This window comes from Papaver somniferum, chromosome 9, assembly GCF_003573695.1.
Source record: "Papaver somniferum cultivar HN1 chromosome 9, ASM357369v1, whole genome shotgun sequence".
NCBI classification, from domain to species: Eukaryota; Viridiplantae; Streptophyta; class Magnoliopsida; order Ranunculales; family Papaveraceae; genus Papaver; species Papaver somniferum.
In genome coordinates, this window is record NC_039366.1 from 76,986,323 (window position 1) to 76,991,211 (window position 4,889).

The 4,889-nt window shown below is 38.4% G+C and overlaps 1 non-coding gene across 1 annotated transcript; it reads left to right on the plus strand.

The window, feature by feature from the left end:
- Positions 1–1,862: 1,862 nt before the first annotated feature.
- Positions 1,863–1,936, plus strand: TRNAT-AGU. Its single transcript has one exon. It is a non-coding gene; the product is annotated as a tRNA-Thr (tRNA).
- The last annotated feature ends 2,953 nt before the right edge of the window (positions 1,937–4,889 follow it).

Consider the following 4,889-nt stretch of genomic DNA (forward strand, 5'->3'; position numbering starts at 1 on the left):
CAAAGGATTATAATGATGATGTTAATGCCGAGACTTTAGTTAAGGTAGAAACGGATGAAGAATGGTTGCAAGGGTTGATAGAGGACCATGATATAAAAGAGGTGAGTAATTCACTTGAATTTTTCAAGGATGACGAGGATTATGTGATACAAGAGATTGTGCAAGGTTTGTCTAACTCTTTGCATATTGTTTCTTCTTCTTCTTTACCTCTTATTGGTTTGAATGTATGTGCTTCGAGAATATTGTTGAATGACTTTGTTTCTCGATTTCCTCCATTAAAGGTACTTGATTCTCAAAGTATGCAGGTCTTGGAACAAGAAACCGTGGAAGTACCCGACTTCTACATTCTTTATACACTTCCAAGTGTGGACAAGAATAAGTGCGGGGGAAACTTTTATCGGTTAATAGCTCCGTTTATATTTTATTGTGCTAATATGTGTGTGAAGTTAGTGTTTTTAAAACAGGTGCTATGGGTGGATCCCCAACTTTTCCGATTATTGGTGTATGGGGAATTCGTCGTGCAAGTCGGGCTAAAGACGTTAAACTAAGCGCTAAATGGGAGGAAACCCACTGAGTTTGTATTTCTATCTTTCGTTTTTCATATCATATTTGCATCCCCATGTTTAACTTCCTTGAGTCAATAATCTATTTTAGAAGAAAATGATGACGAATACCTTTTCGTCAGAAAATTTCAGACTGCGCGTAGTTCAGTCCAGAGACCATAACTGTCAGACCGTTTATCGAAACACTGTGCCCTTTTGACACTGTGTATAAAAGCCGTAGGCGAACAACTTTACTGAAATAGTGTTTTGCCAAATTCCTTACCAATTTGTACAGTTTTTGTGTTTTATTTTCTGGTACGTCAGAATTCAGAATTTTCGGTTTTTCACATTGAGGACAATGTGAAGTTTAAGTGTGTGTGTGTGGGTGGGTGGGTGTGGGTGGGTGGGGGGGGGGGGGGGGGGTTAAGCTTGCATTGTAAAATTTTCATGATTTTTCAAATTTTTTGTAAATTAATGCATGAATAACTCCAACTTGTAGTTAGTTTAGAGTCACATAGTATACATGTAGCTAAGATTACATCGAAATTCTCATAAGAGTGACTGAACTTAGAGATGACAGACAACGTGATCGGGTTTCTTACTTGTATGAGAGTTAAAGTTGGATTTAACCAAGCCAGTGGCAAATGAGGTGCAGACTGAATTCGTATTATATTTGTGATCCCCTATAGTGGAGACTACCCATGTTACGTCATGAGAGGCACCGACCTTCACTTCTTTGTACCTGTCTAAATATGTGCTTTTAGAGTGTGTGTCACCGTACGTAAACTCCGGGTAGAATGGTGAGCTACCCAACCTCCCACCGATAGAAGCACTATTTTGATCTCTTGAGTGCTATTTTATCAATCATGAATGGTGACATCGAATTGCTAACTTACATACCACTTGTATTCTTGTTCGCAGTTAGCACCATCCACTTTATCTCTCTACACCAACAGGTCCATAAAAACACCATCATCATCAACAAGAGGAGCATCACAAATTCGAAGGAAAGTTGAAGACGTTCAAGGTTTACAAGCAACAATACATAAATGAGCAGATTTCACATTCAAGTATAGCAACTAGACAAGGAGCATAATTTTTACAAGTTGAAGACTATTGTAAAAGAGCGAATATTATCAAGATGAGAATTCAAGAAGTTTATGATATCGAGACATATAAGTTGTGAAGAATCAAGCGGTAAAGTACTTACACCATGACCTTTGTACTTGCATTTTTTATTTTATCATATTTGTATATTATTTTCTCTTGTTTCAAAAAAAAAAAAAAAAAACTTTCGGATCATAGTTTTCTTCTTAATAAGCTTTCATAGCTCAGTTGGTCAGAGCACCCGTTTAGTAAGTGGGAGGTCTTGAGTTCAACTCTCAATGAAAGTAATAAAGTTTTTGCATTGCATTGCAAGCACGGGGTCGGGATCAAATACAGGCATGACCTAATGCGTGACACCTTTGCGAACATTTGTTATCGTGCGAGTCTTCCTGCCAGAAAGGAAGTAGATTTGGGACTCCTTTCGGATGATGGGTAGGCTTTACTCCCAGCGGATATCCTTGTGTATGGTTAGGATAATGGCCATGATATGTGCTTGGATGTCACGGTGGTTTCCCCCTTCACTGGCGCTTGGGAACGTAATTTTGATCTTGGTCGGGCTATGGATAATGCGGCGGTGAAGAAGAGGGCCAAGTATTTGGAGAAATGCAAGGGTCAGAAGCTGGGGTTTGGAGTTCTTGCCTTCACAACCTTAGGTGGGTTGGGGAGTGATACCGAGGAGTTCCTGAATAGGTTGCGAAACTATATGGCTAGTCAGATGAGAATGTCTTAATCGGGGATTTTCTCTTTCATAGGATAGGTGTGGTTCTCAATAAAGGGATTGGAGCACAGCTTGTTTCCAGGCTTCCATCCAATAATTGTAAACTCCTTGTTGTTGATGATGATTAAAAAAAAGTAAAAAAAAAAATGAAAAAAAAAAGAAATAAAAAAGAAAAAGAAAAAAGAGACAAGAGAAAATTTTGTTAGGTTCATTATTAGTTTTGTTATATTATTTTGTTTTGTTTTTATTTTGTATTTGGTTTATTTCTCTTGTCTCATGAAAAAAAAACAGAAAAAAAGAGACAAGAGAAAATTTTGTTACGTTTATTATTAGTTTTATTATTTTGTTTTATTTTTATTTTATATTTGTTTTATTTTTCTTGTCTCAATAAAAAAAATAGACAAGAAAAATTCTTTGGATCATATTTTGGGTTTGTATAGTTCGTTTTTAGTTTTGTTTTCTTTCAATAAAGCCAATGGAAAGAAGGAATATCCACAATGAAGTTTCAAGCAACAAGGAATTAGAGGAAAGAATCACATTGTCAAGATTCTACGAAGTTCAAGAGTTATCATCGACAGTTGAAGACCGAAGTTCAAGATTTCATCATCAAGAGTTGAAGACCGAAGACGTTTCTATGGATGTTGTGAGAGTGGTGCTAACTGCACGCCGAAGAGGTAAGTAAGCATATTCCCACCTTCGTTAAGTGGTTGATTTCCTTTCTTAGAGATCGTCAGAAAAAGGGTTTTCAAAATGAATAAAAGATGTGGGTTTGCAAAACAATTCGGAGGGTTTTTTCCTTCCTACCATTCAACGTGTCGCAGGATTCTCTCTTCATTCCTACCTCGACACATGTGTGACTCATAAAAAGCTATTTATTATTGAGAGAAACTTCATAAAACCCTTTCTTGTGAGGCAGAGTCGAGACTTTCGATCACTTCGAACCGAATTTCTTTCGATAAGGGATGGTTATTTCTCTCTCAACTTTTAAGGATGAGATTGTGTTCATTTATGTGTCTAACTTCTTATTACTAGTGTGCAGAATTTCTATGTCTTCTTAGCGCGTTGGATGCTATCATTACGGAGAACTAGTAAGTTGGAAAAATAGGTTTTGTAGGTACACCTCTTGTAAACCTTCACGAGACTATAACTCGTCCACTAGGGACACCTAGGGGTTTAAATTCCTGTTATTCATGCCAGGAGTAACCGTAGCCTCGACGACACGGAGTAGTTGTATTTTTGTTTTGTTTGATTTGCTCGAGGACTAGCAAAAGGCAAGTGAGGGGAAATTTGATAGGTGCAATATTTGCACTAGTTAGGTACTTAAATGCTTTGCTTTCTTGGTAGTTTTTGTATCATTATGCTTTGATTTTGTTTGCTTTTGAGTTCCTTAGGTGTTTGAGGCCAACTTAACCAAAAGAAAGTGGAACTAGCTCAAATCCGAAGCTTATTCGCATCAACTTGAAGAGGACGAAAAGACGAAGGCAATGGCGAAAGAATGGAGTCAAACCGACGTCGTATGAAGAATCTGGAAGCGGTTGAAACAAGTAAAAGTTGTCGCAAAACTGAGACAACACAGAATTGTTAAAGGCGGACGCCACTTCTACTCAAGGCAGCCACAGAGCATAACGGGAACTGTCAGTCTCATGAGACTGACAGTTGAATGGAACGGATGAAGGCACTTGCACTCAGTGCTCATGGAAGCCAAGTCACAAGATAACTCAGGACCACCAGCCTGTACTTTGAACACATCCTGTAAAGAAAGGATTCGAAATTGAAGTTTTATTTCTTCTCAACTAAGTTCAATCCCTTCTCCCTGGATCGAGAGCTGCTACACCAAGGATTCACGCCGGCATACCATGGGTTCAAGGGTGAGAAGAATAATGAGCAGATGATCGAGTTTCATCTATTTAAGCCGTTGTTCAAGCCAAGAAATCAGAGAAGAAACAAGTTTGCAGTCGATTGATTGAAGTATTAATGGAGATTCAGGCCTATATGTGTGCTTCAGATGCATTGAGAATATGGGTTTGTGTGTATGACTGCAGGGAAGGAGTTGTGAAATGAATTTCAGATCAGCAGCAGGTTCATATCTGTAAGAACAGCAAACTGCACACAGGTTGTTTGTAGAAAGGCCTGAACGAGTAGTTCTTCACATTTCAAGCTAGTTGTGACTAGTCTTACTGCCTATTTGCTTTGCTGCCGCGCTGCCTTGATTCTCGAGGGTCTAGTGGATGTTGTGAATCGAAGAGATGAAATTGAATTAAGGGTTTGAGTTTGTTTGAGAACGAGAAGACCCTGATTTTGTTGTTTGGAAGGATGAAGAAATGGTGGAGAAATTGGTTGTTCTCAGTGCAGCAATGGGAAATTGCAGGTACAGGTGACGATTCGAGATTTCAGTTTAGGGTTTGTATTTGATCTGAAATTGAAGATGAAAGAATGGGTTTGTGTTGGATTTGAACAATACACAGAACAAGAGAAGATTGAATTGTTGGTGCTGTAATGAGATTGAGGCATGATGCTGTGGG